The sequence below is a fragment of the Sturnira hondurensis genome, unplaced genomic scaffold, assembly GCF_014824575.4.
Source record: "Sturnira hondurensis isolate 20B ecotype Veracruz unplaced genomic scaffold, ASM1482457v3 Scaffold0003090, whole genome shotgun sequence".
Taxonomy (NCBI): Eukaryota; Metazoa; Chordata; class Mammalia; order Chiroptera; family Phyllostomidae; genus Sturnira; species Sturnira hondurensis.
In genome coordinates, this window is record NW_028075721.1 from 7,775,279 (window position 1) to 7,796,712 (window position 21,434).

The following is a 21,434-nucleotide window of genomic DNA, read 5'->3' on the forward strand; positions in this document are numbered from 1 at the left end:
CAGTGGAAGCTCATTTTCCAGAGCAGTCCCGGCAGAGCGGCTGAGGGAGGAGGCACTGTGCGGAAGAGGTCAAAGACACACAGGCCGTGACACTGAGAATACTGTTTGTAGCAGGAGCATGCCAATCACAGAAAGGTGCGAGACTGGAATTTTTTTAAAGAGGGAAAATAGTCCCTCTGATCTTATTGTCCCTCTCACGAGAGGAGAAATGGCTTTCGGGATATTGACGGATGGTGGGAGAAAGATGAATGAGAGAGAAAATTAAAATGGCAGCAGACAATGAATCACCAACCAACAAGTTCGCGTAACAGATACAAAGGATGAGTTCCGAAGCACAGGAGGGTGGATTAGCCTCCGTCCAGAGAGCGAGGACTTTTCCCCTGAGTTCAGAGAGAGGGGCCACAGAAATAAAGTGCCCCTGACAGGCAGGGTCACGCCATACAGCTTCCATTCCTGAGTAGGCGGCCAGGATGTTGGCTGCGAGTACCAGGAGGGCAAGTTGAAGGACAGTGATTGAAGTTCACGATTGATGCTTTGGAACCTAGGAGAGGTAGCTGACTAGAGGTACATGAAGGATTGTTGACTAGCCCTTAGGATATATCTGAAGATAAAGAAGATAAATCTGCAAAATTGTGTCATCCCCTCTCAAAGCACAGTAGCCAGTGCAGAAGCATTCAAAAGACAGAGAGATGCCGGGCTGGTTATTTGGTGCTCAAAACTACCCTGAAGGAGAACATTAAGGTTTCCTCTTTGCACGTGGGGAAGCTGATGCCTCGCCAAAGGGATGCAGGTAGCAATAAGCCAAGTGGCATTCTGACCCCACATCCTTTGCTCGGTTCACACTTTCCGCATGGCTAGTCACCTACCATGTTAACCTGCACCCATGGCCTTCAGCGAGAGTGCTCAGCTTGCATAGAAAATAAACATTTACCAGGGCTTCGAACACATTCCCAGAAGAGGGCTGGCTCTAAGGACAGCAAAAATGCCATATACTTAGAAGATCTGATTGTCTCTCTCTCTCTGTACCTGTGTTTTTAGTCTCTTGTGCAAAATACAAGCAGAAGGTCTGCTTGAGTGCAACTAATAGGGGAATAATATGGGTGTAATAATTTATAGTTTTGATCTGAATATTTCATCTAAAATGTCATACGGTGTGCTTGAGTGTGGTATTGTTATGTTACAGAATTGCATGCCTATGACTTTTAATAAAAGTCTTTGTGATACAGAAGGAGCATTATTTGTGCTGGACCCTGTCCAGTGCTATGGAGCTTGTTTTGCCTTCAATAGGGGCTCCCTGTGTCCAGGTTTGGAGTGGGGGGACACTAGCCATTTCTCTGTATTTACAAAGAATAAAGAAGGAAATACCTTTGAGTCTGGATCAACATTTCCTTGTTAAATTGCTACCTTGTCGATTATTGGGCTTTTGTCTCTTGAATGCTGTCCAACTTATTCATTTTAACATGATTTCAAAAATGGATTTTTTATTTAAAAAAAAGGAGATTGGTTGTGATGTTCCTTTTTTAAAAGAGGGATTAATAAAAAGAATTGATGATGTCTTTAGAAATCAAATATTTTGTCAGTGTTTTTAGTCATAACAGCCTCTGACATGTGCAGGGACTCACGCACCGGTCAGTCAGGATGTGGGATGTTAGCTGCTACAATACGCACTCCCCAAGTCAATTGGTTGGTTCGAGTGTATTTGTAGCCCACGTGGCAGGGAGTAGCCCTCCCAGGAGCTCTTCTCCGCTGGTCCCAGGCTATGCCTGGGGCCCCTGAGGGTTCAGGGCCCCAGGCTATGCCTGAGGACCACCTGTTACACCTGGTTCCCACCATTTCCACACCTGGATAGAAATAGCATGGAGTAAACTATGGATGAGTTTATCGTCAACCGTATCAGTGGTTTGCAGTACTTCTGACGCCCTTTCATTGGTCAGAACCTAATCATGTGACTCCAATTTACCTGCAAGGGAGACTTAGAAATATAGTCATCCTATATTCCCAGGAAAATAAGTAAGACTGATGAGCTCACATTACAAGGTATATAAATGTTGAATCACTATATTGTATACCTGAAACTATACTTCAATTAAAAAATTCTAAGATTAATGTACATCTAATTAATCTCATCCATGAGTAGACTGCAGCCTAGTTTTTTCCTACTGTGGTAAACATGAGCAAAATTTAAAGTTACACAAATATCTAACTTTTCCAGGTGGTTATGTGCACTGAATGGAATGAGCGGTTTTTGGTGATTTTGTTTTCATTGCCTTTTCTACTTACCAACTGTCACCTTCTATCCATTCCAACGTGGTCAGATGGGACAATGAAATAAAGCCAACATTTACTGAGAATCAAAATGAGGAAACGCAGTCTTAGAAAGGTTAATGAAATAGTCTAGGTATTAAAAAATGGAGTCTGAGTTCCACTAAAGCCTTTAGGAATCCAATGGCTGTACATGGAATCACAGCGTTAGGATGGTTTTTTTCATATTTGATATCACCCACATTTTAAGGTTCACTGGAAGGACTCTGAGAGCTTTCTTCTTGCCTTCAAACATGCTGTTCTCTATGTCCAGAATGTTCTTCACGTAGTTGCATCTCATTTATCAAGATCAGCTTAAACAAAGCCTCCCGGAAAGCAATTCCTCTTTTAACCCTGTTTTAGTGCCTGTCTCACTCTTTTTGGTCTTTCTCGGCATCTTTTTGGCCTACTTCCTACCAACTTGAAATTTCAAAAGCAACATGAAATTTCAAAACGAGAAGTCCCCACCCAGGGGAAAGTCATGTCTTCTCTACCTGAATGAAATTTGGATGGTGCCAGTATCATCCATTCCCTTCTCTATATGCGGGGCCTCCCTCGGTAGCTACCACTTCATAGATGCTTGATAAGTAAGTAAATGAATTCACATGTGGACAGGTCTCATACAGTGCCTGGAACACACTATTTTTCAATAAATGCACTGTAATTACCCACTAGGCAATCAAGGCGTAGAAGAGTTAAGTTATTTGTCTAAGGCACAGTCCCAGCAAGTGATGAATCTGACCCCAAAGCCCAGCATTTTCTTCCACACAACTAGAACGTTCGTTCAGGTGGCAATGATCTGCTCACGAGGATGAGTCCAATGATGAGTCCTCAGTCACTAATGTGTTTATCAGCAGTAACTATACCCAGCCAGACATGGTTCTGAGTCCTGCTTCAGCCTTGGCTTTAATGCTAAAACTACAACTCGACTGATCTTGAAATTTCCCTTGACTGCTGCTGTACGTGCTGTTTTGGAAAACACCATTTATCTGGCACGTGGCTGACTGCCACACCTCCACCTAGGTGCTGCAGGCATCTCTGTAAATCTCTTACAATAGCCCATTGCGATGATGTTAAAGACAAAGAAATTAAGACTTCGAGAATATAACTCTGTGATCTTGGAAAAGCCACAAAGTATGGAGGAGCTAGGATTCAAACCAAGGTTGGTATCCCGAAGCCACAATTTTAATGATACATGAATAAAAAGACTCTTTGAATCCCTCCAAATACTGCTGATATTCACAAGACTGAATGGTTTTGATGGTATTTGGCGATTTAAGTTTGACATGGCAAAGACCTGTGTCTCCTATCCCCAAATTTTGACAGGCATAAGGACAAATACATCTTGGGAGGCAGAGAAAGATTTACGATCCATTTCCCTTTGGGTATTTCTTCTCAGAAAGCTTCTATTTGTGTTAGCACTGGTAGAGAAGCACAGACAGTCGTGTTTGTTTCTATATGTCTGTGTGCTGTTCATGCTGCATATTTAAGCCTTAAAATATAATAACAGCAGCATGTCTTCCTGCCCCAAATACTATTAAGGAAACCTTTGAAACACAGGAAAAGGAAAGAGGACCACTTTCCATTTTCCTCTTGCACTCAGAGCTGTATGACAAACAGGTGGTCCTTCCTGGAACCAGGGACCTAAACATCCTCACGAGGGGCTGCCAATCACAGACTGAAGCTCGGGTCCCCAGGAAAAGGCCCCAGTGAGGGTTCCTGGAGTTGTCAGGTGTTCATCTGATTCAACAGCTTCCTTCATTTTAGCATCAGATTCTCTTGTAAAGTGCTTAGGTGCAAACACTGCAGAATACGGTAGATTGAAATAAATTAGAGAACGGTGATTATGAAAACACGGTTGTATGTTCTCACTACTTATTGAAGACAGACTGCCACTTCACTGGGTTTTCAGTGTGTTACTAGATTTATATTTTTTAATTTATTTATTAAACTATGATTTCATTACCACCTAGTCCGTAGATTTCCTCTATACATGCTATGCTTCAGGTGGGCTCTGAGGTAAAATAAAGTTTCCGCCTTGAGGATTTCATTATTTAATAGTCACACAAGAATAGGCACATGAGAGGATCCTTATAATTTTTTAATAAAAACTCCTTTAAGCCAAATCACAAGAGCATAATGAAGAGCAAGTGTGAATCTTGGGACTGGCAATTATTTCTATGTGACCTTGGACAAATAATTAAAACTTGCTATGCCTCTGAAGTACCCCCCCTCCCCCGCCACACACACACACAGAATAGGCAAAGGCTAGTGTCCGTTCATGTTACTCTTGGTCACCTGGCCTGCTTTGGATGCAGGACTGTCAGGAGACATTGCATGAACAGAGGGTCTCCATGACCTGGGGCCTGGTTTGACCTCTTGCGCTTTGCCCTCTGTCCTGAGGACGACATGTATGGGGTGGCTGCAGATCCAAGGGGAAAGAACAGGTAGAGCAGACCTGACCCCAACGTGCAGCCTTGAGCCGAGCTTAGCAGAGCATCAGGAGACATAAAGATTCTTGAACAAAAAATAAATGCTCGTGCTACAAGCCATTGAGATGCCTGAAGTTTCTTGTTTTTCATCAAAAGATGAGAAGTACAAAGTATGTACATTATCAGTATAAGAAAAAAAATATTTTCAAATGAGTAGAGGAGATCAATTTTCTTTTCTTCTCCATTACCTTTTTGACATGTGCTTAGAAAGTGACATTTTTCCAGCCTTGAGTGAATATCAATATGAGAGCTTACTTATGCTGCCTGAGATGCCTAAAATATGAAATTTAACATGTGCAAAGTAGAAGTTTATCTAGCTCCCTCCAAACTGTCAAAGCAAATTTAGAAGCGAATGTTTTAAAGAAACTTTTCAAAATCCAGACCCAGATCATTAAGATCTCATAAATAAATTCTACACCAATTTGGGGGCTGTCTAACACTTTAGAGATGAAGCTGTTTATGTGAACATGGGTGCTGTGTTAATTAATTGCCTCAGGGAAGCTTTCCCTGGCTTACTTGGCAAGTTCTAATAAAATCCGGAAGAAGCAAAGGACCTGCGCTAACTATTGGGGGGCATCTGCCTGGGTACAGTGGTCTTTGTTTGTCTAAAATTTTTACACTTTGCAACCTTCTATGGCATGTCCCAACGAAAAACCAGAGAAATTGTGTCATTTATCCCTCGGTGTCACTCTCTTCCTCCTCCCGTTATCTATGCGCATCATAAAACATTAGGAGAATTTTTTTACAGGGAGAGAGAGAAAGATGAAACACCCCAAAAGGTCACAAATCAATGGTCCATTCACAGGTGGGACTCTTGGGAAACCCACATACTTTGCTTTTAGCCAGGGTCTTGGACCACTTCATGAATACTTGGGTTTTGATGATACACATCAATAATTTCTTTAAGAGATGTCCTCTGGGGACTAAGGGATGCTACCTTTGAAATACTGTCAAATAATCTCCACCTGGGCAGGGTTTCTAAGCATTTTCTGTGGCTATGCATTGCTATTGAACAGGCAAGAGTTCAATTTTCAGAACAATGATTTTTTTTTTTAGACACAACTTACCCAGGTTGACTAGCGGGTGGGAATAGAGAGCTCGTGTGTGCTGCTGGTGGGAGGAAACCCCGATGGACAGTTTCTTAGTCTATAATGTGAAAATTGTGAATAAAGAGAAAATGGCACATACTTCAACCACTGCATTTTATCTAAGGAAACTGTCTTTGGTGTTGTAATGGCTGTGGCCTCATGAGTCTTCTTTGCAATATCATCTCTTTGCAAATAACCAAAAGGGTGAATGGGCTTACTTATATGTATAAATTCATTAATCAGAACACCATACTCCAAATGACTTTTGCAGAAACTATTTATGATACCAAATGAGGTTCAAGGTAGAGTGAAGCAGAAAGTTCCAAAAGTATGTTATCAAATAAGCAAGCAACAATCTCCATTTTATTTATTTTTTAAGATTTTATTTATTTATCTTTAAAGGGGAAGGGAAGGAGAGAGGGAGAGAAATATTAGTGTACAGTCGCCTCTCGTGCGTCCCCTGCTGGGAATTGGCCTGTAACCCAGGCACGTGCCCTGACTGGGAATCGAACTACCATCCGTTGGTTCACAGGCCCGCCCTCAATCCACTGAGCTACACCAGCCAGGCCCCCATTTTAAAAAGTATAATTAGACAGGATGGAGGTTAGTAAGATAGAGAAAATATTAACAGAGGTTATCTCTGGGTGTGGGATTAGGAGTGATTTTCATTTCCTGCTTTGGTTTCTTACTTTGTTTTTCATCAAATGTTCTACAATGAATATGTATATCTTTGTAATTAGATAGGATAATAAGTGCTACTTAAAAAAATTATCTCTAAAAAAAAGGTTTCTAAGCCTTAGCACTCTTGACATTGGAGGCTGAATAATGATGCTTTACGATGAAGGACAGCCCGTGCGCTGTAGGACGTTTAGCAGCATCCCTGTCCTCCACACACTGCAGGTTCATAGCATACTGCCACACACACACAGTTGTGACACCCAGAAATGCCACCAAACATCTCCAAATGTCCACTAGGAGAGGGGAGCAAAGTCACACCCTGTCGAGAAATCACTGTCTTAAAGTGCCCATATATACATAAAATTCACAAGTTCTTAAGTGTTGACCTAAAGTGAAGAACTGTTACTAATGATTATATATTTCTGACACGTTTGTTTGGTATAAAATAAAGGCAACATGTGAGGTAGGAAGAGAGGGGTTGTGTCAGCTCCGTAAATTCAGCCTCTTTGAAAAACAAACCTCCATTCGCTGCTGGTGGGAATGAAAGCTGGTGCAGCCACTTTGGAAAACAGTGTGGAGGGCGCTCAGAACATGAAGAACAGAGTTACCGTATCACCCAGCCAACCCTCTTCTGAGTATCTAGCCCCAAAAAATGAAAATATTTATTCGTAAAGAGATAGGCACCCCTGTGTTCATCGCAGCATTATTCACTGCGGCCAAGACATGGAGACAAGAAGCAACCAGAGTGGCCCTCAACAGATGACTGGATAACGACGTGGAACGTACAGGCAACGGAACACTACTCGGCCCCAAAAAGGTCAACACTGCCATTTGCACCAGAATAGACAGAGCTTGAGAATACAATGCTAAGCAAAATAAGTCAGACAGGAAAAGTCAAGGACCACATGATCTCACTCATATGTAGGATATAAAACTGAAAGCAATAAATGAACAAATAAGATGAACAAAAATTCATAGACACAGAAGGAAAAGAGGCTGGGATGAGGTAGAAAAGGAGGTAAAGGAGGTCAAATATACAGTGACAAGAGGTGATCTGACTGTAGACGGTAAATACACAAAGCAATACACAAACAATGTATTACAGAATTGTACACTTGAAACCTATATATTTTTATTAGCCAATGTCACCCCAATAAATTTAATTTAAAAAATAAGAAAACTTCATCTCTAGGATCTGAAACCGATAGATACACAGCTAGATAGATAGGTAGGTAGATAGAATCATGATTTCCATAAGCCAAAATTAAAAGTCAGTCTCCTTGATTATTTTCCGAAGGAGACAGCCCTCAGCAGGTAGAAACCAGCCTTCGTGGCTCCGATTTTCTCCCCCCTACCAGGTCCCTCCGAGAGCCCACACGATGTTGGGAGGCGTGGTGTACACCACAGATATTCCCAGGGGGCAGTAGGACATGAAGATGTGGAGGTGGGGGGCACAAGTGCATGAACAATGGGGTTCTCCGCCTTCGGTATCTCTTTCATTACCCATAAAATGCAGCTCTCACGTCACAGGGAGATAAGGGCATTTGTCCAAGAGTCCATAGCTGGGTTTGAATTCCGATTCTCTTACTTATCCAGCCTTTTTAACCACATTAGACTCTCTTCTCAATTTTCATCTTCTCATATGAAAACTGTGTATATTCACTGGTACACTGTGTGCCACACTGGACTGCTATGAGTTCTACACAAACACTGTGGAAGTAATATAAAAAATCTTATTATTTTTAGTCTGTAGTAGAGGCATTTCTACCTCTAAAACTAGGGAAATACATAGAACTTCAATGTGCCTGCATGTAGGGAACTAGGAAGTTGGGAAAGAACCCAGCTTTTAGCAAGTGCCCGCCATTGTTCTGAATAGAACTGTGTGTTTTGTTTAGGGGAATGAATATCAGTGTCCAAAGTCCAAATGGACACATTTTCCCTAGTGGAACCTTTTGCAAATAAATAAGAATATGGAAGAATGTGCAATGGCGACCTGGAAACTGAAAGACACAAATTAAATAACCATGCATGGTGCCAGGTGGACACTTGAAATACCGGGGGCTGGGGTGGGGGTCACTAGTATCCTCCAGTCAGTATGCTGTACACCTGAAACGAATATAAACTAATCAGAATATAAACTGTAATTGAAAAGTAAAATCTCTAAAAGAGTAAGACACAAATTACACTAGTTAACGTGGTAATACTGTGGTGGTATGAAGCCAAGGTTTCTAAAACAAGACACCACTATGAGACACTTTCATTATTAGTTCATCTCTGCTCTAGAAGTTTATTAACAGAAGATGTTTGGCCAACCAAGCTAGTGTTAGGATAATGCGTGACCATCAGATCCAATTAAATTACAGCTACAACATCACCTTGACCTGAAGACTTTAAAGTGGTTATTCCCTTACGCTCCTCAGCCTTACACTGATGCCCTGAAGCACCCAGGGCAATTCGGTGGCAGCGCTCCAGCGGCCATCCACAATCCACACGCATCAGCAGATGGTCTGACACCTACGCCCATCTGCACTACCTTCCCCTCCGGCGCTGCCACTGACCAAGCAACGGCACTCAAACCTGGACAGGTAATGGCGCTGCCACTGACCAGGCAACGGCACTCAAACCTGGACAGGTAATGGCCCAGGGTCTGCTGCTTACCTGAAGGGGAGGTACAAACTGTCCCTACGGGGAGCTGCCTGTCCCTAACAGTCTCTCCAGCACTATCTTCATGGACCACAGGGAAAATGTAAGGACGTTTTCAGACCTTGGTAAACAGAGCAGAATGTTCTGGGGGAGGTTTAGCGGAAGGTCACGCACTGTGTGGCAACGGAAAGCTAGTTCTAGACAGGCTCTGAACTTCTTCACATCCTCCACCAGACAGTTGTCACCGTCATCTCCAGGCTTTCACGGGTGTTAGTCACTCTGTCCGGAACCCAGTCAACCCTCACCTCCGCAGCCCTCACCCACCTTCACCTAAATGGCATTCCCCAGCTCAGGGTTGGGTGCCCTATTTCTGTCCTCTAGTTTCCTCCTCATGCAATATTTACAACCCTCTGGTGGAATGGCGGGTAACTTTGCTTTCCAAGACAAACTGAGAGGAAGAAAAATTTTTGTCTCACTTTCCAAGTTTGCACAGGGTCTAGCAAATAACAGATATTGGACACAGCTATAAAGATGGTTCCAATACACATCCTACTAACCCACTTCATTACCTGGCTCTCCGGGTCAGAGTTTGCTGTTTAGAGTAACAACCCCGAGACCTAGTGGTTTAAAACAACAATTACTCACTTGGCTCCGGTTTCTGGGAATCTGCTGGATGATCATTCTGGCTGTACTTACAAATCTGTTTGTAGCAGACGTGCCCCATTGGTCACAGCTGGTCACATGACCCAAATAAGTCTGTGGGAGGACAACCCAAGGGTGTGGCCCCAGTGAGAGGTGAACGAAATTGGTGCCAACAACGCAGCCTCCCCGTGCTTTCGTTTCTCAAGAAATCCTACGACTGATGGTTACTGCCTCTTTCTTCCCTAGATACCCACTGTGTGCAAATTCGAGAAACTTCTTTTATCAACAGTAACTGTCCTCATTAATACTTACAGCGATTTACTCTTGAGAGCCGGCAGTGATGATGGGAAAGAGGAGGGGGGCAAGATTTCGAGGCTGCTTGCTAAATATATTACTTCTCTCCTCCTAAAGCCAGTCTCTGGGAGCAGAAATAATTCACTGCACAAGATTTTAAAATACGGTCACTTGTACTGTCGAAGCAAAAATATGAACATTACCTGAAATACGTTGACTCTCTTACATGCCTCAGCCTCTTTCCTCAACCCCCGATGAAATAAACCTGTGACAATCCAGTGTGCGCCTGGCAGTGTCTTCCCAGTCACCAATCCCCAACACCACTTGTTTGGTAACGCTGATTAAAAATCAAAGTGTGTTCTTTTAGCTGGCTCCCTCCCTCTCTGCACACATCCTAAATCCCTTTCATTACCCAGCTTCCCTTTCCCAAGAAATTACAGGGGGTATTTACAGCCGTCAGTCCCTCAAGCCAACTTCCACTGGCCATGTCCACTGGCCTGTGCTCCCACGCCTCTTTCAGAGAAACCCAGACGGATGTGTTTACCAGGACGTGGCTCCCTGGGGATGAGCCAGGCACATCTGTAATTCTAAGGAGAGTGTAATGAGGAAACACTGGCGCCATCCTGAATGGCTCACAGCTGTTCTGGAAGCTGATAAATAAGATGCTCGACAGGAGATCCCTAATTGGAGCCAGTTTTTCTTAAGTGGCCACACAATACAGTGCAAGCCTGGGTGTTGGAACCGATAGTGGTGTTCATATGTCGCTCAGTTTGTTCTGTAAGCAGTCCCGGCTTCAAACACTGGTGCTTTTATTTTTTCAAAAGAGGAAAAATGTTCACATTGTCCATTTTTCACACTAATTAGAGGTAAGCTGGTATTATTTTTTCTGATGTTTTTCTCTGCAAAAACACCTTTTGTCTCTCCCCTTGCTTCTCTCCCCCTTCCTTCCTGCCTTCCTTCTTCCTTCTGCGTTCAGTCCTATCTTCAGGGTGTCAATTCTTCCCCCACACTTGGACCATAAGCACCGAAGTGATTATTCCCTTTCAAGCCTTGGCCATCTGACCCTGGCGCTGAGGTTTACCTGCCTGAAGATTGTGGCCTGGTAGCCCTTTTGAGAGAATGTTTCTAACATTCACCCTCCGTCTAGTGAAAGCGACTAAGTAGAAGATGAGATTTCACTCTCAGAGAAAAACTTTAGCGTAGTCCTCCTGAAATTGTGTTGTCCCCAAAGCAACTGGAAGCGGCCTCCTTTTCTGGGCAATGCGCCTCCCTTGCATTCGGGTGGGAGAAGGCACTGCTCTCCAGAGAAACTCAACGGGCCTTCATCTCCTACCCACCGTGCGCCCTCACCTTAACACCTTTCTCTAGCACGGAACTATTATAAAACCAGCTTACAGACAATTCATCTTTGTTAAAAATTGCATGACTGAGGCACTATGTAAAACTCATTATCCTCATGTATCCCGCTATTTCAGGTACATGGGAGGAGAGGAAGAAAAGTCCAGAACTTTCTCAATGAGATGCACGCCTTCCTTCCACAAATGGAAAAATTTTTTTTAAGATTTGTATTTATTTATTTATATTTAGAGAGGAAGGGAAGGAGAGAAGGAGAGAAACATCAATGTATGGTTGCCTCTCATGAGTCCCCTGCCGGGAACTGGCCTGCAACCCAGACATGTGCCTTGAATGGGAATCGAACCACAATTGTGTGGTTTGCAGGCCCACGCTCAATCCACTGAGCTACGCCAGCCAGGGCTGGAAATGTTTTTACTAGTTCCCATTTAAATAAAATAAGAAATCCCTCCCCGCCTAGGACATCTTTGCTTTTAGAAATACTCATTGCCCCAGCAATAGTTTTTGTCTTTCTCAGTGGGGCAGTACAGATTCATTCTATCTGGGGCATTTCAACCCCTCACTCCGGGTGTGAGATACAGTCTAAATCCTATCACACTGAAGCTTCGTGCAGTAACAACAGCTTAAACATCTGGGCCATACTGTCCCTCAGGAAATGTAACATATGAGAACAATAAGATCTTCACCCATTCACAGCATACCAGTCCTCCGAGATTGAGGTGGGGTATGGATTTCATTCCCCGCCACGTGTTGTTGGGTTCAGAATCTGAAAGCAGAATTCGGGTCTCCAGAAACAGGTATAATTCTTGAACTGAATGGGGATTCACGAGAGGCAAGGAGAACATGTCCTTATGATGCTGATTCCTCTTTCCCAAGTTGCCATGTGAAGTATTGTGGGGAAAGGGGAAGTAAGGTAAAACTAACTTCAAAGCAGCAATAGAGCCTACAGTGCTCGTCCATTCATCAATTGTTAACGCATCATTTATGGTCCAGGCACTGCTAAATGCGAAAATACAGAAAAGAAGAAGAGACTGCCTTCTCTCAAGAGTCCCACAATACTATGAACTACAGTCGGGAAACTAAGGTCAGAAAAGGAAAGAAAATGCCATCAGATGTGGATGGGTAGTCTTAATGGTCCTTCTCAGAGTAGCTCCTTCTGTCTGGGAGATGTTATATTCTGGGAAGCCATAAATTTTACGCAAGAAGTGTCTTCAGTCCTGTTCGCCATAACGCGAATGTTCCCAGGGAACAACACTGAACAGTGTTAAGCACCTTAAATGCTTGTCCAAACTGGTGGTGGTTTTTCCTATCATGAGAAAATGTTGATACCTCTACATGGTCTTCAAAGAAGAAAAAACAGAGTTGAGGATCCTAATGAGATGGTGACTTTGGCATGATCTTTTAGAGAAGATCCCATTTCCAAGGACAGTTGTGGGCTGAAGGACAGTAAATGTTGAATTAGCTACAGCCAATCGCCACCCTGCTGATAGACCAAGTCCAGACAAGCTCCAGAAAACAATTTTCCTCATGAAAAGTAAAGCCGCAGTCCCAACCTTCCCGGGATGAAAGGAAAGCCGGAGAGGCAGGATTTGCGAAATTACTCTCAGGTATCAACCATCGGCCATAAATATCATGCTCACCTCCCTCCTCTCTGGGAGCTGGGGACTATGCAAGTTGTCCTTGCCACATTCTTCTCAACTGAAAAAAGTTATAGTGTGATTTGGAAGAGCTAAATGCTTTCCAACAGAGTGTTTCCAATGAAAACATTGCTTTATCTCTAAATGAGAAATGAGAAAAAAATGAGAAATGAGAAAAAATTCTCTAAATTTGAAAATGAGAAAAAAATTACAGTTTTACCTCACAATGAATGAGGTTCAAATAAAATTGTCCTCCTATTAATATATTTTTGGTAGTTTCTATACATCAGGTGAACTACTTTATTTAACACCATCAAGAGATCTGTGCTATACACGTTATCATTTATAAATAAAGAAACTGAAGCTAATAGGAAATAAGTAATATAGATAAAGTTAACAGCCAATAAGTAACAATACATTCAGGTATTAGAATTCTCTGTTTTATGAAGTTACTCAAATCAGCTACAAGGGCCACAGTCTGCCTTTAATAAAATAAAGCAAATGTTGGCTCTTTAATTTTAAGATTCTCTGATAAGTTAAAAATTAAGACAAGAACACAAGGACATTTATTATTAATCGCACGATCATTCATTTTTCATTTGGGTAGATGCAGTCAAAAGCCGAGTGATGACCTCCTTGCGCGCTCATTTTTACACTGTGTTTAGAACTCTTTAAATAATGCAAATGTTTACTATGGGCATCCCTGGAGAATCAAAGGTGCTTGCAGAAGGGATTTCTAAATACCACGAACCACTGCTGCGGGAGAACACCAGGATGCTTCTGCTGTGTAAAGGGTCCGAGCCACAGGGCCTGTCCCAAGGGTCCCTCGGCACAAAAACAAGGCAGAAGGTTATCCAGTTTCTGGAATAAAGCAGCAGCAGGTATGATCTTCACCAGCAGAGAGAGAGGAGACTTCCTCCAGGGAAAGCAAAACCGCACCACAGGCCGGAAATGGCACTGAAGACAGTTATTACACAACGGACTTAAATACCATAAATATTCAGCTCTCTGAGTAATATTTTCCAGACAAACCAATTAATGCAATTTTAATGAATATTGGAGGGTTTACTATTTTTTTTAAAAAGTCATACTAGCTCCTAGGGACTTTAAAAAACAAGAAATTTACTCTTCCTGCAAAAATCTTAGTCCAGTGGTAGAAGCAGGTAAAGTTCAGCTTGCTGCCTTCAGCAAGATATTCTGCAAATATTCGTATACTTCGCTAAGGATTTAGGACTTCACCCTGAAAGAAATGTTAGTTAAGCCACAGAAAGACTTTACTTTTTAAAGTACATCATTATCTGGTAGCAAATGGAAAATGGAGTGAAGTGTCCCAGACTACCCGTATGGAATCCCCCCGCCAGGAGACTATTGCCACACACGGACCGAAATCTCATGAGGAGCGCACTACAGAGGCAGCCACGGGGACGCGGCAGACACAATGGATTTGAGATACTTCTGAGGTTAAAAACGGCCAAATCCCATGATTGACGTGAGACAGAAAATAGAAAGAAACATTTAGAATGTCTGTAACCTTTTTGCTTCTAAGTGCCCGGGGAAGATGATGTAAAAAAATAAAATGAAGACAGAGAATGGGAAAGAAATAATAAATGGTTGGCTATTGGGAAAGATGTTGACCTCCTCATTGACCTTGACTTTGATTTGCCTAAGGAATTTAAAAGGAAATATTCTGCAAATATTTGAGTATAATATCTGCATTTTTGTATATAACAAGTTATAACTTGTTCTAAACATTCATTCCTTTTACACATTTTTCTAATTAATTGTTCTAACTCATACGAGCTTTATTAACAGAAGACCTATATCCTATCTTTTGAACTTCTCCTACTATTTGAATCCTCTGAGAAATTTGGGAACTTAGTTCAAAGGGTATGGTTAGTTCACTACACTTTCTCTCTCTCGACTGCACAGTACCCCTGGTCCCTCTTGGCCTGAGAGTTGACGTTATTTTTACTGTAGGAAAAAGGTCTATGAATAAGCCTGCAAGGCAAGATGATTCCTCTTTCCCATAGCGAATCTTGTCAAAGGCGGATGCATGCTGAGACTTCCCAATAAAGACCTCCAGTACACTCTCAGCTGATTTCACTCCAAGCCCAGTTACACTGGGGGCGGGCTCATTCCCAAAGAAATTACCACATTAGCTTCCTATTGGGTCAAAACTGCCTTCTTCCAGAACTCTAAGTCCTTGAACTGATCCAGGGGATTTAGTCAATACACCCCATGTTTACCTAATGACTTTCTCTCTTTCTTGACAATAATCTTGGTTGTTAACTAGACAATAGTCTAGTTAACAGAGAAAGAATAGCTCACTGTGAAGCATACACACTTTAAAAAGAGAGAGAGAGGGTCAGCTTTCAATCTTTTATATCCCAGGCCTGTGCCGTGGCTTGGCAGGCCGGGGTCGCAGAGGGTCACATCCATCATCAAGTCAGAGAAGTTCCAGATCCAACTATGATTCCATGACAAGGGCTCCTTCTATTACTATTTGTCTCACTGAGAGAGTAGACTGATCCCTCACAGGAAAATAATATAAACATCTACAACTGACATAGATCAGATGTCGTTCGAGATGTTTTCCCTTTAACAATTGACCAGACAGAGGAGAGTCCTAATACAACAACCGGCTCCTGACTATTTGTTTATTCCCTTGTTATTTCTGCCAACAGACTTGGTGGTCTCCCGAGCCTGGACCTGAACAGCCCAGTCACCCCTGCTGTTCCCACACAGCCCAAGCTCCATCGTATTCAACAACTAGAGGAACAAGGACCATCAGTTCGTGAGAAGTTCCAAAGTTCCAGGCACTGTCCTCAGCAATCCAGAGCTGCCGACAAGGCTCCCAAAGGGCATCTTTGTGCATAAACAGCGGGAGCCAACCAGGTGAAGAAGGGGTGCATCCTTTCTGAAAACTACCTGAACTGTGACAACCAGGCAGCGCCATTCCGCCTTGCAGGAGAACACCCCCATGGCACAGACAGTAGAGAGAGCAATTCTGCACGCAAAAGGGAAATGTGGCCCTGGGTGGCGTAGCTCAGTGGATTGAGCGCAGGCCGCGAACCAAAGTGTCGCTGGTTCAATTCCCAGTTAGGGCACCTGCCTGGGTTGCAGGCCAAGTCCCCACATGGGGGCACACAAGAGGCAACCACACATTGATATTTCTCTCCTTCCCTTCCTCTCTCTCTAAATATAAATAAGAATAAAACCCTTTTTAAAAAAGGGAAATGTGCTTGTTAAATTCCGGGTGTGTCCTAGGAGCATATTTCTTAGTTAGTTAGAGCTTTAGATTCTCAAACTACAGAGATGGAGTACTACAAAGCAAAATTCTAGAGGGGTTAGCCTACAGTGCCTCTTAACCTTTGGTATTTAAAGTCTGAGACCCTTCATTTCAGCAAAAACTCCACAAATCTCCTAGGTGAGTGATCTCCATGTCCTGGGTCTTCCGAGCTGACACTTGGCTCTTCTGCGAGGTTGTGTGCGTGGGTGTGGACTGTCGGGGCCTAAAGATAGCAGATGCAATCTATCAAGAAGATCGCACCAGGAGGGCTTGGCTGAGGCAACCCAAACAGGATATTGCAGCCAAGCCCGGTGGCCCCACCCTTGGGGGCATCCCTGGATCACGAGTACTAACTACCAATCAAGATGCTGATCACGCGCCCACCTACCAATCGTCGCCAGGAGCATGCAGTGAGCATGCACAGAACAACCTATCAGGACCACTTCCCCTCTTCCCCGCCCTCTATATAACAGCCCCGCCTAAAATAAAATTTGCAGCTTGATCAGAATCCTTTGTCTTGCTGCCTTTCTCCGCACCTCTTGTTCCCATTCCTATACATCCGTTTCAGGTAGACTCGGGACCCCAATTGACTGTTCCGCGGGACGGAACAGTGGACCAACCAAGAGTAGGGGCTTTCCACTCAAAGAAGGCCTTTCATGTCAACCCCAATCTTCAACAAAACAACAAATCTGCACATTAAACTATTTAGCTAAATACTCCAGAGATCACACATCATTTCCTTTAGTTGCTCTTAATACTGTCCCAATTCTAATTATGGAACTGTTGGGAATACTTGCTTTCTTAAAAAATGTAAACTGTGACATAAAAATGTATGAAGCAAATGACTGCAGGTATAACTGGGCAAGGTGCGGTGGCCACTTTGTAACCCAGGTTCCTCAACCCACGCCCTTCTACACTTCACTTTATGGACAATGCAATGCCTCACTTAAAAACAGAATATTAACATTTATTAAAATTAAATTGCTCCTTCAGAAGGCATGATTTTATCTTTCTCATTTTAGCATAATTCTATTTTAATTTGCTTCATATGCCATCCCTGGCACAAGTCTAAGCATTTAATCGAGTAAGGACTGAAGGCTGATATTGATAAGGTGATTAATTTTATATCTGAAGGCTTGGTTTGTTTGACTTAGGAGAAAATTTCAATGGTCAATTATCCCTGGACTCTATTTAGTACAAAGCGCAGCCAAATAGTAATTTGCATCCATCACTTCCCAGTGTGAACTGGGAAGGCACCGCTGTGATTGCTGTTGGTTATTAAAGGTTAAAATACTGCTGCCTGTTTCAGAGAAAGAGCACAGATGCTCTTCCTAACAATGCTTATTTCTTTAAGTATTGATACCTCAAAATGCAGCTCTCTGAGTACACATGACAATGTTCGGCCATGAATTCAGTCCACCCTGCTTATTAACCATGCCGTGTCTTACCAAGTACCCACCACCTTCCGAGAACAGGTGGTGCCTCAGTAATTGACACGTTTGGTTTGAGGGCCTTTGTGCATCCAGGTGGCTACGTTCAAACACGTACAACGTTGGGACAGCTTTAGTGCTTGGAATAAAATTCAGTGAGATTTTATTTTAGGCTTTCATAAAAGTTATTTACAAAGTTATCAGAAACAAGGCCGACAAGAATGATGGTAGAGTGACTACTGTGGGCGCACAAAGTCATAAGCTTTTCGATTTTGCCTGATATACGCTAAAAGCCTGTGAATTACGTGAGGCCATTTCTAAACGGAATTAGCAGCAGAGGCAGTGAGAGAACCTAAACGAGAGGGATTTAAACAGATGGCCCTGAAACCCCAGAAAGAGCAAGCGATCCATCTAAGTTTGTATGTAAAATAAGTAGTAACACTGGTCTGCAACTCTTATAAAGAACATTACGTCTGAAAGTCCTTCCCAACTCTACAGTTCTATGCTTTTCTGTTAATGCAGATTAAGAGATCACGTGGAAAAATAATTGAATAAGGAAGGTAAATTAGTTGTGTGCATTAGTAGCAATTATATAATATGTATTCATGATTCAACTATAAGGAGAAGGAGAAGGAGAGGGGGAGAGAGAGAGAGAGAGAGAGAGAATCTTCTGTGAATCAGTCTCTGCCTTTGAAGAAGCTTGCTCTCTACTGGGAGTTAAAACAAAAACATGTAAATCATAATACAGTGCCCTCTGTGCTCTGATGGGAAATCCAGGGTGATACAAGAATACACAAATTGATCCCTTATCCAGACAGGGCGATCACAGATAAACTGTCAGAGGAGCTGACATCTGTGCTAAAAACTAAAGGACAAGTTGGTATTAACCAGAAAGGGGAAAAGGAGGGAAGAGTGTTTGACACACATTCCTGGAAGGAACCAGGAATAAACATCTTTGATAAAGCATGGTATACCAGGGAGTAAGGGGGGAAAAAAGCCCAGAAATGACATCACAGAAGAAAGAAGGCATTAGATTCTGAAGGGACCAGCAAACCACATCCCAATCACTGAGACATAATTATGAGAGTATCAGAGAATCATTCATTCAGAGGTTACAGTAGAGCAATGTATTAGCATATTTGATTTTCCAAAGAATTGTCCTGTTTGAATGTGAAGAGCGAATTGCAGGGGACAAGGGGCGGAAGGCAGGTCCTAGAAATGCACAAAGATGAGCTTGAAGGGTGATACAGACACGTAGGCAAGAAATCGCTGGTGCTCTAAAAGCACCGTGTCGCTGAATATGCAAAGAGGACTGGAAAAGATACAAAAAAGGGATGTATAACATCCAATAATGTGCCTGGGAGGGGATTGCGGGTGACCAGGTACAGGGAAGCCCAGCTGAGGTAGGCAGAGCCAACGGAAGGGCTACATTCTGGGCCATCTGATGGGTTTCGCTAGTTAATGTTTCATTGGAGGTCCTTTGGGCACCCAGGCGGCTCCATTTCCACGGAGACTGCAGGCACGCGTGCAGAACTTTACAGAGGTCCGGGCACAACGTAGCAATTCAGAAATGACCGGCTGATGGGCAGTAATTAAAAGCAAAGCCATCAGTCAAGAACACCCCAAAGGAGTGTGCAGACTGGAGTGAGAAAATAGCTGAATGCACATCTTTGGGAAAGGATGCAGGAAGCGGGCAGCTTGCATTACTCAGGAGAATCGCTTCTTTCTTAAATCAGTGTTCCTTACGGAAAAGATTTCTCTACAGATCGAACCTGAAAATAAATGTTTAGTTGGATCTGTGCATTGGTCTAAGAAGGGATGCCCAGTCTTGACAAACCTCTTTTGGCAAGGGGGGCGGTTTAAAAATAATGCAGAATGCTAAACTCTAATTTGACTCCTGGATTGAATGCATGTGACAATTTGTAGATGTTAAATATCCTGAGCGAGGCTGTTTAAAAGGGAAAACCACTAACTCAGTGAATGGCTGCGAAGATTAAGTTTGGCTTCAATTTACAGAGCTGGAGTCGCCTCACACAGTACCTGGCACAAAATAGAGTTCAAGAAATGTTAGTTGCCATTCTTTCATCAGTTTACCAAGATGGGCCAAATGAATTAATACAACGTATACTGGGCCGAACAACACAAACCTTTTTCTAATTATGTATATATCTGTATGAAAACAATCTTTAAAAATACACTTAGTCCCTTTTGTTGACTCAGTTTCCCCATATTCGAAGAATATTTTCTTTTGCTCTGGCTCCAAAAGAGAAATTGTCTATATTCAGGGCCGACTTGGTTCCATGGGCCATAATGGTCAATTTTTGCAGTTCACTGACTTGTTCATTGGGTAAGCCAAATCACCCATTAAAATACCATGGTCTGGTTATTGAAACCGCACAGATATAGTTCAGCTAAAAAAAAAGAAATAAGATTACATCCTGGTTCAAATAATTGGATTTGGCACCTCACATTGTCACTGTTTTGCTGTAGGTTTGAAATGGGCACTACCAACAAATGAACACATCTGCTATTCAATTTAAAATGCTTAAAATGGAAATACGCTATTTTGTGTGGCCCAGCTCAGGCACAGTAAGTCAGGAGAGTACGTACAAGGCTTTAAGAGTGAGAATAATGCAGGTCAAAGGTTTGCTGCTTCGCAGGGACCCAAGTCCTGGATTTGGGGAAGCCATTTCCATGAAAGCCACTAGACCGGGAGTTCTCATACCTTCCTGTTGAAAGAGCGATTGGAAATTCTGATGCTCCTCAGAACACTGTATGTTGTTGTAAAATGTGAGACTTAAAATTAATGAAATACATTATTCCTATTTAATGAGATATCATCTTGTATTAGTAGGAGGTAACATACAAGCAGCTAAGGTCACCGGCTCTGAAACCAGACTGCATTTACAAGTGGGGAAAGTGAGGCACAGACAAAGCAAGTTCCTGACCCAACGGCATGCAATTGTAAGGGGCCAGAGCCAAATGTCAAGCCCAGGCAATAACGAGGCAACTCTGTCAGAAAGTGTTCGTGAGATTTAATAAGAAGTCATGGAAAGTGCTTACACAGTGCCTGGCTATTGATCTCTATTGATCCTTTACTATCATAGACAAGACATTGCACATGCCAATAAAACATAACAGTAACAGAGAAAAACACAAATGAGGATTCCATTTACTGTGCAAGTGTCATCCTGAAATTTTGGAAAGGTATTCTTCCGCTTCATGGCAGAATAGTATTGCCACAGTATTTCCATGTGTGGTTACTGTTACGTTGGGCAGGGATAGGAGGAAGCTCCGGCTGGACTTTGCCAAGACGGACATCCTCACAGTAACCTGAGTCTGAGGAACAGACCACCAATGCTGTATTGCTGCTTTGTTCAGAGGGCACCAATCCCCAGCTCCCATGGGGAGCCAACGAAAATAAAACCCCACTACATTCCCTGCTGGGGCGTGACTTCCCCGGCCCCACTCTGCAGACCGGGGAACCTCACCCAGGTGCCCAAACCCCAATAAAGCTCTTTATTGCCTACTTTATGGCTGATTGGCATTTCTTTCTCAGTGGAGCCTAAGAAAACCTCTCAATTACC